Source organism: Uloborus diversus, chromosome 7, assembly GCF_026930045.1.
Source record: "Uloborus diversus isolate 005 chromosome 7, Udiv.v.3.1, whole genome shotgun sequence".
Taxonomy (NCBI): domain Eukaryota; kingdom Metazoa; phylum Arthropoda; class Arachnida; order Araneae; family Uloboridae; genus Uloborus; species Uloborus diversus.
Window position 1 is genome coordinate 28,141,040 of NC_072737.1, and position 14,498 is coordinate 28,155,537.

At 33.8% G+C, this 14,498-nt stretch overlaps 1 protein-coding gene across 1 annotated transcript in view; it reads right to left on the bottom strand.

Moving 5' to 3' along the window:
* Positions 1–13,568, bottom strand: part of LOC129225980 (uncharacterized) — an 81,137-nt gene extending 67,569 nt beyond the window's left edge. Inside the window, exon 1 of the mRNA XM_054860551.1 lies at positions 13,321–13,568. The gene's annotated coding sequence lies outside the window, so the exon portion shown is untranslated. The remainder of the gene's footprint in view (positions 1–13,320) is intronic.
* Between the last annotated feature and the right edge of the window lie 930 nt (positions 13,569–14,498).

Genomic DNA, 14,498 nt, shown 5'->3' on the forward strand with positions numbered 1-14,498 from the left:
AATTTTAGGAACTATTAATCTCCAATAACTTTTTATAAACAACGATTTTTTTTTGATCAATTTACTGAAATTTTAAATTACATACATGACACATTATACGTCATTCTGAGAGAATAACCTCTAAAAATATTTTAATAACATTTTAAATTATTGTTTCAAAGTAATGTTAAACAATGAAAGTGAGTTGAACGGAAAGAGTAAGTGTCAATTAGTCAAAAAATGAATACATGGTGCAAGAAATGACAAAAAAAAAAAAAAAACATTACCCCCTTTATAAGTTGACCACCTGTCTAAGTTGACCACCAAAGTACTGCACCGCAAGTGGTCAACTTACACAGGTTTCACTGTATCACCAAATAGGCAATTGCTTCGTTAAAATAAAACGGAAGACCTCTTCCACAGGTTTGCAGATGGATGTCCTGTTACTTGCAGTAGGAAAAACCGCCTTGGTACCTTCAACTTGTCACCAAGTTTTAAAATTAGCTGCTTTTATTGAAATTTCTTCAGACTTTAAGGCTTTATATCTAGATAACGAGGGGATGCAAATAATGTATGTGTTAAAAACGTTCTCAATATGCTCTTTAGATCACTCCCTATTCATTTGTTGTTTTTTTTTCCATTGCCACACTATTCATGTGTCTCCCTGTGAGAAGGCGAAGAGGGAGAGGTTCCAGTACCTTACAGCCAACAGGTAACAGAGACCGACCCCAGGATTTTTGGAGCATTGATTTTAGGAACATGTACCCTGTTTCTATTGGTGGGTGTTTGGAGGAGTCGAGATCCGAATCCGGGACCGCCAGATTCCGAGTCCAGCATCCTACTTTCCATGGACGGACGGCAGTTCTTTTTCTCATATCGATCAAACAATGTTTAAATTATCTCATCTCTTAACAATTTCAGCTGAATTGATTTCTATAAAAAATTAGTCAATAAAAAAATATTAATAGTGGCAATTTTTCCTCTCTGTATCCTAAACTTTTAAAGTAGAATAAGTAAACTTATATGCAATTTTATTATACCTTCAAAAATATAAACTGTTTTTATGGCTCATGAAAATGCGCAGATGAAATGTGCTGGAAGACAATGAAATCCGAATGAGAGGGATATTTTGGGGAAAGATTAAATCTATTTCGGCCGACCTATCTTTATCTTTGAATCGTCTGGACAATCAGATCATGAAATAGAATATTTCGGTAGATGTAACGGAGCAAAAATTTTCAATCTTTTTCGGAATCATCAGATTTATTTATGGAACTCTTAGTTAGATAAACGTATTAAATCCCATTTTGTAGGAAAGTACATGATATTTGTTAAAGGGACCGTCAGAAATCCATATGATGAGCTTTAAAGTTTTATCAATATCAAAAAGAATTTGTAATTTTATAGAATATATTGAAAAATGACATTAGCAGAAGAAAATAACGTAATCTTTACTTATAATTAAGCTGAAAGTCCGGATCTCTGTCTTTTTGGATCTCTGTTATGCGCATAGAGTATTCGGCTGATTTTCATGAAATATGACACAAAATTAGTTTGTAGCATAGGGGTAAGCACCTCTAAGCGATTTTTTGAAAATTCGATTTTGTTCTTTCTCTATTCCAATTTTAAGAGCATTTTACCGAGAAAAAATTAACATGGACGAGCAAATTATTATAACATGGACGAGAAAAGTACCATAACGTAGGCGAGCAAATTAACACAGCATATTGGCGAGAAATTCATCATCCATTATTTGTAAATATACAGGCGAATCAAATGACCTTTTAATTTTATAACTACGGGCAACGCCGCGCGGGTACCGCTTGTATACAATAAACGAACACCCGATGCAAAACTGCCCGAAGTTTTTTTTTTTTTTTCTTTTTTCCGATGATCTGTAATTTAAGAAAATTTACTGCACGAATAATAATTTCTATTGCAAACACGTGTTTTGATGCAAGAATGAGCATGTGGATGAAAAGACATCCAACAATCTAATCTCAACTAATCTAAAGATCAAATCCAGACAATTAAACACAAAGGAAAGTCCTAGAAAAAAAACTATCATTACTCAAATTGAAAGCTGATGAAAAATGCTCTTTAATGGTTTCGTACCTCACGGTTTGAAGAAAGCAACTTATGATTAATACACCCGATACAATGGAAACTGGTCCAACATGAAATAAATTTCGAACAATATTTGTAATTTTAAAAAGCATGTTGAAATTGTGGAACAACAGCATAAATTTGTAAGAGCAGGACGTTTATGTCAAAGGCGGATCCAAAAAGTTTTCAAGAATGGAGTGATCGATTTCTACTACCGTTTTACATTCCTGAACCTCCTCCTCCTAACATCATTGGAAGATTGTCGAAAACTCCAAAAAAAATTTTTTCTTCTTCTTTTAGAACTTCAATTTCAAAAGACTTCCAGAGGCGAGCCGCCAAATTCCTTCAAACATCATCTAAGGTCGTAAAATTAAGTTTTTGGAACTTGAATTTCGAAAAATATTTTGCAGAAAGTTCCGATACCTATCTCTAAAGGATTACTTTAAAGAGATGGGTTACAGTTAAGTTTTCAAGAGTTCAATTTTGTAGAAATTTCGGGAGAGAGCCTTCTTTCTTCTAACTTGATCGAAGATTGATTGTGTTTTTGCAATTTCAAAATGGAAAATATGCCGAAGTTCCTGAATCGCTGATCAAGGAGGAGGCGATCGTACCTATCGCCCCCTCCCATGTATCCGCGCATAATTGTTTTTGCTTGCTTTATGGAATATCAACATATTTATTTCAGACGGAACCTTTTTTCGTATTCCTTTTTCCTTTTATTCGACCAAAGTTTGGAAATGACGGGAACGGAACATCAAAAAGTAAACCTTCATTATGTCGTCTGATTTAATCAAATGCACATACATGCTTTTTACTCCCTTTTACATAGTAAAAGAAGTATTTAAATCGCGAAAAAATTCTCTTAAATTTCGGTCTAAAATTTCATTTTACTCACCCCGAATAAATGTTGGAGTAGTTTTTTCGGCCCTTCCGCACGTGCACATGTTACTTCTAACGCAAGGAGTTTTCTTCTGACATCTGTGTATACGTATGTATGTACGTGTACAAATGTATGTATGCATGCATGTACGAGGCGTGTGTATTAGGGTGGAACGAAAAAAACAAAGTTTTTTTTTTCGAATCGTAATAGTGCGGAAAAGTTGCGATTGGTGAAGACTTACAAAACAAAACAAAGATTTTTAAAATCGGATAATATCTTCCGATCCCGCAACGAGCCTGAATATTTGAAAAAAATGGAAAATTTCGTGTTTTCTTAGTGATTTTTCAAAAATTTTGTTTTATTTTTCTTTTTAAGGCTCTAAGACGGAAAAGTTACGATTGGTGAAACCTTCAGAAATAAAAAAAAATTGAAATCGAATAATACCTTTTGATCCAGAACCAAGCCTAAAAAATCGAAAAAGTTGAGAATTTCAGGATTTTTCCGAATTTTAAACATTTTTTGATCAATGTACTTTTTCAGGCTACAGAACGGAGAAGTTACGTTTAGTGAAGACTTCAAAGCGAAAAAAAAATATCTTTTGAAATAAAACAATATCTTCCGATCGCGCTACGAACCTACATGTTTGAAAAAATATAAACTTTAAGCCCTTTTCAGCTTTTTTTTTCTTTTAGTTTAACGATCCTCATAAGTTCGGTATGAAATACTAATGGAAGAACGTTTGTTTATAAAAACAAATGTGATATTTTAGTACTAGAGCCTGCCTGTAAATTGTCCACATGGCCCTTTAATCCCGCGATACTCATATTTGTTTATGCCGCTTAGTACAGTGTATGCATCTAATACGCCCCATTAGCGAAATAAAGAACCGCAAAATTTTCACAGACGGTGCCATTCATGTTTACAGAACAACTCAAACCTGTCGATACTTACCTGACAATCTAAAACAAGTTATTTTCCCTGTCATTGAAAGAAACTCTTTCTTTGCGCATCCCGAAAACTTATTAATGGCAATGGTGTTTGATGAAAGGAGGCACATAAGAAAACTTTAAAAACGTCTTAAAAGCCAGAGAATCTGTTTCTAAAGGCAAAAGCATTAGAAACTTTGTCATTCCATCTCTAAATTTCGAAGCAGAAGGTTACACAGAGATTATTAATTGGAACACGACAAAGCTATCTTCTCCACCTTTTCTTCGAAAAGTTCCTAACAAAGACATTGAAAATCTTATTGCAACAGGCACTATACCCGACTGGGATATGAAACTATTCCCCTGCCATACGCAAGCTGTCGAAAGATGTGTGAAACTAGTGACGGAGGCTTCACTCAAAGTGTGGATTTAAAACAAGAGATGGCTACTCAAGAGCAACATTGAAATCCAGATCAATTATGCCCGAATTTTCCAAAAAATCTGATTATAAATTAGCTTCAACAACTAACACTTAAAACAATAAGACTTGTATACTGGATTGTAAATTTGGTAAATATTTTATAACGTTTTATTATTTGAAAATGTTTCATTGTTGTAAAGAATGGTAGTTTTGCATAGTCAAGAAATAAATTAATGTTTATGTGTAATATAGGGTTTTTTAAAAGGCTTTTCCCTGTAACACCGGGAAAAAAAAAACAACAAGAACAATTTTATTTGTAATCACTAAGAAAAGATGAAATTCTCCCTTTTTTTACTTTTCATGCTTGTTCCTGGATCAGAAGGTATTATTTGATTTCAATATGTTTTTTTAAATTTCTGAAGGCTTCACCAATCGTAACTTTTCCGTCTTAGAGTATTAAAAAGAAACGTTGGAGAAAATTTTTTAAAAAATCTCTAAGAACACATGAAATTTTCCATTTTTTCAAATTTTTAGGCTCGTTGCGGGATCGGAAGATATTATCCGATTTTAAAAATTTTTGTTTTGTTTTGTAAGTCTTCACCAATCGCAACTTTTCTGCACTATTACAATTCGAAAATAAAAACTTTGTTTTTTTCGTTCCACCCTAGTGTGTATGTATCTCGCATAAGTTAAAATTGGTATGCCGTACAAGAGTGAAATTTTGCGTGAAGGGTCTGAGTGGAGTTTAGTTGTGTACCTCTTCTTTTGATTGCATTCGGATGTCCCAAAAGCGGTTTTTAGCACCTGTTTTGGGGCAAATTAGTGATAATTTAAATGCACACTTAAGTGATGTTCTAATTTGGTGACCACACGGCGATATATTGCCAAGTTTTGAGTCGTAAGTTTTCGTCGCCGACAAATTTGCAGAAAAAATATTTTTCCGAATCAGATTTCAATTTGGCGCTAAGAATACATTGAATCATATTAAAATTTACGATATTTAGGGAACAATACATTGAATCATATTAAAATTGTCGATATTTAAAGGATGAATTAGTGTGAATTTTTCTAGAATCGATTCGTGACGAACTAGGTGTAATTAGTTGAAGTGTTTTCTTGCTCAGTTAAAGGCACTATTATATTGCATTTTTGTTCTTTATACACGCTCTATGCAAATTATGCAATTTTAGACTTACTAATGTTAATAAAAACATCACCTTCCTTTACGTTTGAAAGTATTATTCTCAATTTTTACCACAATTTTTTTGTGTGGGAAAAAGTCAATGCTATTCATTTAAGAAGTGTTGCTTCTAACGCTCGTTCATGAGTACACGCAACCATTCTTTTGGGCTAATAAACAACATCGTCTATTTAATAGACGTAAAAGGAAGTAAAGTGTGGGGTCTCCAATTTCTTTTTCAAAGATTAAAAAAAATAAAATAAATAACTATTAATTCAATAAAACAATTAGATTATGACGAGCGGACAATCGCGTCCAAAAATCGGTGAAAATTTATTTGCTTAATGTTAGACACATTTCGTTCAACTGCGACAACGGTGTCGTTTCTGAAATTAAAAAGAATTTTTTCTGAAAGAGCATGCTTAAAAACATAGGATTTGACAATTTTTTAAATAGTTTGATAAAGTTTAATAATTCTTAAAAAATATTTTAATCGGTGTGCAGATTCAATTTTATATTTTTCGCTTCTGCGCTTGACATCACAAGTGATGAAATGCAATCCACTGATTCCATTATAGCCAGAGCGCAATATTTAATTCAATTCTTTACTCACATGTACTGGCAACGATATGGTTGATAGCAAGCGTAAAGCGCAGTATTTAATTCGCTTCCAAATTATCATATCATGGTAACGTGGTTGACAGCAAGTGTAAGCAATGAGTGCGCCAGTGGAGTAAGCGCCTAAGTTCATCACTTGTAACGTTATAAAGACCACGCCTTTTTTAAAAAATCGGACGTTTTAAAAAAATGATTAAAAATTAAACGTTTTGAAAATAAGATTTACCCTACACCATGTTTTCTTTTTCCTCATTCTATCAACTTCAGTGACTAAAAGTAGTACTTTTGACTGAAGGAAACACCCCCATTATGTCGTCACTCTGACACTTTCGTTGCAAGCTAAAAATTTATTAAGATTCTCAATCGCGTAAAGAAGAAGTAGAACTTGAAAGAAGAAACACACACAGACATTTCTGTTTTAAAAGCAGCGACAGCTTGAAATTCTCGAACATCAATGAAAAACAGGAATGTTGTAGACCTTAACTTAAAAAAGAACTTTTCCTTCGAGAGTGAAATCGTTGTGTCTAGAAAGCTTGCTGGAAATAAACTAGTTTCGGATTCTTAAAAAAGCGCGACAAAAAGTGCGCAATGGGGGCAATAGAACAATTGCTTCCAGCAATAAGCGACAAATAATTGCAAGTGTTATACATAATGCACAGGCGGCTTTTGTTTTGTCACTTTTTCTTTTTTTTTTCTTCTCCCTTCAGCCACTAATCTGCAGCTACGGACTGAAAGACGCTGAATTCGAGGTCAACACTGATAACTCGTATCATTGTATCGGAGAAGAAAAACAACTAGGTTCCTGCGAATCACTTTTGACTTATTAGATGCATAATTTCAGGCAAAATAAATATTAAATAAAAACTAACAGATTTTTTTGAAAAATACTAACTACCAAACGGCACGACCTTAAGGGTCACGGATTTGGACAAAATTCTAGATATAGGTGAATTCCCACTAGGTATGAGCCCAGGTAAAGCGGTGTGACTGCATAGGCCCTAGTTCGGCTGCTACGAGGGTCTAAAACTGCTAGTTTGGCTCCAAAAATGCAATGGCGTTTCCATTGGAATTTTAGACTTCGACACTATGTTCGATGTCCCAACACATTTGGCATCTTGTTAGTACAACGAGTGTAAGGAGAACACCTAGTTAATTATGAGCATTATTTAAGTCACTTGAAAAGATCTTCTATTTTTGTTTTTTTATGTGCCAGTGCAATCAATTAGAGCTTTTCCCCTTCCTCCTCTTTTTTCTTATCATTGTAGAATATCTTTGACAGCAGACGATAAATATCCAGTTAAAGTAAATGTTTCCACTAACAAACGATAAATCTTTTTTACTACAGAGAATTAATACAAAACGAAAATTATTAATTTCATTGATAAATATCCTGTAACTTTATTGTGGCATTCAAGTTATTGAAATTAAAAGGAGTAGGGTAACGACCCCAGTAATCGGCACTTCAAGAGTTTGTCCTTAAACTTACCTCTGTTTTCATTACTTAGAAAAAAAATATTCATTTGCAAATATTTTTGTATTAACGAATGCATATCTGTGCATCTATTTAGTTCACTAAAATCAAAAATATTTGAATATATATATATATATATATATATATATATATATATATATATATATATATATATATATATATATATATATATATATATATATAAAGTTACCAAAATCACCAGTAATTGGCACCTGATACCCCAGAGTATGACACATTGTGATCCAGTAATTGGCACATGTAAATAGAACTGGAAAATCGCTTTATTTTTCAATTTTAGATTACATACAAATTTAATCATAATAAGAAACATAATTAATGTTAATTTCAAGTTGGTAATTTTACATAAATTAATGTTAAAGTACACATCTTGACGTTGAAAAAGTTTTTTCGAGAAATAAAAATAAATTTGGAGTGTTGCACGGAAAAAAATATCGAGATTGCTGTTTCATTAGTCAGAATGCAGTTTCCAGGGTAGCTCACCGGGGGGGGGGGGGAGGGGGGTTCATGGTGCAGACGGCGCCATTAAAATTTTTAGGGGGGTTGTTTTTAGGGGTATTCTTTACAATTGTGGTGGGGGCTCTTGCTTTTGGAGGGGCTCCGCGATATTGAGGGGGTGGTGCCCTTGCCCTTACGGAGGGGGGCGGCACCCCAGCAGTTTCAATTTTACGAATTATAGCTGTTTCCACAGAAAAAAGGAACATTGACACGATGGTTTTAAGGGACAATAAAAGATGAACTTAGTCTCTACAGTCGCAATATCTCACTGATGGTCAAACATACTTGTTTTCTATTGTTTCTCGTAATAATTTGACAGAATATTCTGTAGGATTTAAATCAGTGGTAGAACTCATATAATATTGCTGCTGCAAAAGTAACAGAAATCAAATTAGCGACATATTGCGCAACACATTAGTGTTTATAGGCACATATGCCAAATACTGGAGACTAGCAAAACTGAAGCAACACTAAATAGTATCCATCATTATTTCAAAAATCTAAAAAGGGTCAAAAATATACTTTTACACACTCAAAGTTACAACTTTCAACTAATCAAAACTTTTGACAACGAAAATTAAAAATATATTTTAAGTCAGATATTCATGGATTGATGCGCATGCTTTCCTTAAGCCAGAGAAGAAGCTTTTACAACAAAAATGGCTGATTTGACACAAGCCACAGTTGTTTATTTTTCCTATGCACTGCTACCATTTAGTAACATGAATTGAAGTTATAATCTTTAAAGTAAATGTACATTCAGTCGATATATAGCTTTCTACTTTTAAAAGATTGGATACGAATCTTATTTTTGGACATTTTTGTTGGAAGTGCCAATCACTGGTGACCTGCCAATTACTGGGGGGTGTTACCCTACCCAATTTAAATTTGAGGTCCACTTATTAAAAATTGGCATTCAGCGTAATTAATTCAAAGGTAAGTGCATGTAAATGGCACATACTGCAGTAAAATAGCAGAAAATGGGGTAAAAATGGTAATTCTATAAGAGACTCCATAGTAATACTGGGTCCAAATTATCAACTTTGGACCTTCGTTGTAGCCGAACTAGGGCCTATGCAGTCAAACCCCTTTACCTGGGCGCGTCATACCTAGGGGAAATTGACCTATATCTAGGATTTTGTCCAAATCCGTGACTCTCAAGGTCGTGCCGCTTGGTAGTAAGTTCCTGCAAATCACTTTTGACTTATTAGACGCATAATTTCAGGCAAAATAAAAATTAAATAAAAACAAACAGCTTTTTTCAAAAAAATACTAAGACACTTTTCATGATGCACTCAAAAGGACAAAATAACTTTTCTGGGTGAGGAAGGACAATTTTAGTATTCCTGTAGTTTTCAATTATTCGAAGAAAATGACACCATAAACGAAGAAAAGAGCGGCTCAAGTCACGTAGAGCAGTTCTTTTCATTATGTAGCTTGTGAAAAACAGCATGACATGTGACAAGGGGAAGAGGGAAAGTGAAGTGTGACACTTTGTGACATGGGGGTGGAGTAGAAAATGTTGAAAAAATGCACGAAATTTTTTTAAAAAAATCTCCTTACTAGCTTAACTGCTAGATTTATCGACTGCCAAGCTCGCAGGATTTTAGAGAAATACAACCGGTTACATTTCAGAGTTCTTTCTTTTGCATATTTTCTTCTAAACCGCAGTAGGGGCTGCCCACAAATGATGTCTCGCTTTGAGGAGGGGAGGGAGCAAAGGCGCCCATATGCAAAATTTTAAGGGGGGGGGGGGCTCAGATATTTTCCCCATGGGTTAGCAGGATATTTTCCCCATAGAAACCGATTTCAGTACAGATTAGAGTTATTAAAATAAATTTGACATTTTTAATAACTTATTCATTAATTGCTGGAGAAGATATATTTTTACATTTTTTCAAAGAAAAAAGTACTAAAACAAGGAAGTTCTAATTTCAAACGGGTATGGGAGAGGGCTTGAGCCCCCACTTGCCCCCATATGGGCGCCTTTGGGAGGGAGATTTGTGATATTGTGAGTTTCGTACAAGGGGAGAGGGGGGTGGGGGTTACCAAGAAGTGTGACATAAGTGTTTTAAAAAAATATACGTTCATGAAAAATAGCAGGACACGTGGCAAGGGGGGGGGGTAAAAAGTTGAGACATCGTTTATAAACAGCCCCTTAAGAGAAAACCGATAACATTTAGAGAAACATTCAGGGAAGAATTTCACTGAAACTGCTACTAGCGGATTTACATGCGTGTGTATGAGGGGGGGGGCAGCCGTTTACCTTTTTGAGAATCTCTTAGTCTATCACAGAGCAATGTAAAACATCTACCATGTGCATTTTTGAACCTCTTCGGGGACTCATTAGTAGCGGGACCCTCGCAAATGCGATACGGTAAATCCGTTACTGAAAACTTGATTTGGGTCGTCGCAAGGAGCAAGGATGACCCAATTATTTGCCGACAGAAGAATAGATCGATAGAATTTTTAGTTTCACGTAATTTTCGTTCAAAAATTGAGGTACTTTTAGAATATAATTGAATTGAAATTGTAATAAAAAACATGGATTCAGTCTCAGTTGAAAGTGTGAGTTTGTATGTTAAGTTAAAGTTAAAAAAGAAAAAGAAAATATTTACTGGGGGTAATAATTTATCAAAATTTAAATAACTTCAGCGTCTAATCGAAAGTTTGTGATGCAAATTTTGTCTCATTGGGGGAAAAAAATACTGAGGACAGCACACTAGTTATTTATTAGATCTATTGCCTAAGATATATTTTATTAACACAGAAGAAAATTTTGTCAGTCGAGATGGGAACGATCGGAAAAAAACTAATATTTTGGGGGTAAAGGTTTTTTTTTCCCCCAATTTTTCCGAACGAGGTTTCACTCGGATAAAAAAAAAAATTTTTTTTTTGGCCCGAAATTAGGTATTCAGAAACTTATAACACTTACATCCCATGTTTTTTTCGTTTAAATATTTTCGTTTTTGCTCAGTATCCCACGTTAAAACATTAACAATATAAGCTGTAAGATAATTTAACTTCCCTGTACACTCAAGTTTTGTTTGCTAATTTTTTCATTTAACATTCCTAAACATGTACAGAAAACAATATCAGTGGCCATTAATACTAGTAATATTAACTAGTGGAAATGCTTAAGCAAAAATTTTAATATTTTCATTTGCTGTTTGTGTAACGCGTACACATTTATAACAAACGCATAAGCATTTTTTTTTTCAAGCAACTTTCTGTTGAAAATCTCGCAATTTACAATTTTTTTAAAAAAAAGCAGAATTTCGTCAAAACATTTAATTTGTCAATTTACAAAAAAAAAAAAAAAAAAAAAAAAAAACCTTACTTGCAATGTATGGTTGATTGACGATTTGACTAATTTAGAATTTTTTTTTTTGAACAAGCTAAAATAAAAAGTTTTTTGTATATTTCTGTCAAAAATAAAAATAACATGGAAGGTATACATCTTTGGAATTTTTAACCTTTTTTTGGATAAAACCCGGAAAACACTTTTTTCCCGCCCCCAACATAAAATTTCCTGAAATTTTACATCTCTTAAAACATCAAGTGATGTTTCGGTATTAAAGGCACGTAACTTAGCTTTTTTATTTTTGGCCATTTTAATTTATTTTATCTGCAAACTGAAAGTTTCAAAATTGGAGACATTCAACGACTTTAATTGAGGTAGTGAGAAGCAAAGGGATGTAAGTTTAAAGTTTTGAGTAATTCGGGTTTAAAGTTAAGATCCTAGGTAGGTTTTCATTGAAAAAAAAAATCTAAATCATGCTGTAGAGCAGCACCTACTAGGGCTACCAATAAAATCTCTTGCCACAAGACAGAATAGAAGTTCACCTACCATTTGTACTGGTTATCTCGAAATTTTTAATTTTGTCATTTACATTCCTTAACTTCTTCTCACTGCCTCAATTTTTAAATTCTACTGCTGCCATATACTTGTAGATATCGCCAATTACATTCAGAAATTTTTCTATTGTCGCCAAGCTAGAAAGTAAACAAGAAGTCAAACAAAGTGACGTATTGTTTACAAATTGTTTGCAAATTTTTAACGGAAAAGTGCCAATGTCTCACTTTAATAATAAAAGGTAAAAAGGTTTTAAGATAAAAAAGTACCTACATGAAGTTGTGATAGGACCATGTAAAAATTCTAAAGAAATTGAGTAAAAATTTAAAATATTAATCACAATTTTATTTTCTTACTAATCAATGCGTTTAGTATCTAAAACGTATTTATTATTTTCGGAAACCATTTTTTAATCACAGAAGTAAAAGTAACCAAATTCAACTTATAAACAAACAAGCATAAAAATTAGTTTCATTCGTCTTAGTTTTGAATAATTCGATCCCATAGAAAAAAAAATTATGACTTAGTCTCAACTCCAATAAACTATAGAGGGCGCTGCAGCCACAGTCTAATGGTGTACGAAAAAGGTAAAACAAATGCCGTAACTTATAACTTATTTTGACGCTTTGTGAATGACAGTAATTTTTCATCTTGTTTGTAGGAAGCTTTCTTTTCAATTCTTCTGAAATTACATTACACCACAAACTGTCCGAAGCCTGTAATTTACTCCAAAGAAAACCCGTGGAATGGAATGTTTTACCTTTTTTGGCAGTATTGTTAATCACCGCAAGGTAGCGTATTCGAGCTCTGGAGTTGCGAATCAGTGGCATGAATTTTTTTTAACCCAATAAACAATTGAACCGATGTGTAAGTTTGTTTTAATTCAAGGCTCCGCTTTCAACTACATTTAGATCAAAAATATCAATGTAAAGTAAAATTCATGAACTTTAGTGTGAAGTTTTTAGCAAAGCCTTTGGTTTACAAACATTTTAAAAGTTCTAATTGTATTCGTATCAGAGTTTCAATCAACCAAACAATGTTTCTCAATACAAAGAAAATAAACTTTCAAATCAATATTTCCAAGACTTTTTTTTTTTTAAAGAGATGTAATTAAAAAAATTGTTTTGAAAACAATACTTTCAATTTTAATCAAGCCTGCTGAAACAGACTTCCATTTAAAACATGTTTTAAAATTCAGAACCCACCCAACATTTGTATATGTTTCAGCACGTTATTCAAATTTTTTGAAGTCAAACAAGTTACGTGAAACATCTGTTCTATAAATGGTGACACAAATAAATGAATTAAAACTTTCCATTCTTTAAAACCAAATAAAGTTCACTAACCTCATCAAATATTGGCGCCGAAAATCCAGCATCAAATAACCTAATTCTAAGAACAGTCACAGCTGATCCGAGATTCCGATGGACAATATCTTTCACAATTCTGAGTTTAGTTATCGAAAGTGAAAGTTGAAGTTATAAACAATCTCGAAGTCGATTCTTAAAAAAATAATTCCAACTGATAAGCTGGTGTACACTTCAGTAAAGGCGTTTGTAGGTTTGTTTAGCGAGTAGCTTTTAACTTTCGTCAGAAACGCTTGAAAAGACAGAATGATAATAGAGGCGAAAGGACAGGCACGCTGGATTTCGCGCAAAGCATGCTGGACCTTTTCCTACTGGAAACCACGTGACTCGTCTGGGTTTCTACTTCTTCCAGCTGACTGACTCTTTAAATTGTGGTTTGGCGTCTTTTAAATTCGTCGGCGGCCGTTCATAAGAATTCAATTTCTAATGATCAGCTTTGTAGCTGGCCTCAACTAAATTGACCCCCCCCCCCCTTTGACACAAAGTCATTCAGGGATACATCAGAGACATCATACAAACATGTTTTTGTTTTTTTTTCTTTCTTTTTTTTTTTTTTGAGAGGGCGGGGGGTGGGGGGGGGGGGAGAGCAGCTACAAAATTTTGAGTTTTCGGCTGTGGAAAATTTATGGAACTGTTTGGACTGTTGAGTTTCAATAATAAGTACCAAATCGACCGGGAAAAAGTTCCTAGTAAGACATAAACTTTATTAGGTAATTTCAGAAGCAAGGATGGTAATATTATTTCAAAAATTCAGTATAACAAATAATAAATGATTTAAGAAGATTACAGGAAACTATATTTTAATCATAAAGTATTTGTTCACAATGCATGATATTATATTTGCATGATATTCTGCTTTCATTAAACTTGTATTCATGAATGCATAATATGGTCGACTGTTCAGGGAGGTTATGACCCCCATGAGTCTCCCCTTGTATCCGCCTCTGGTGTCATTTTACCTTAACCCCCTCCCCTCCCCTTGTCTCATGCCATGCTCACGCTGCATTATATAAGCATATTGTTATTTTAAAAATGTGTGATGTCAAATTTCTTGTCATCCACTCCCGCCCCGCTGTCACAAACTAACAAATTCTTGAACCGCCCTCCCCCTCAAAGCGTGGCATCATTTGTGGACAGCCCCTTTACAAATAATTGCT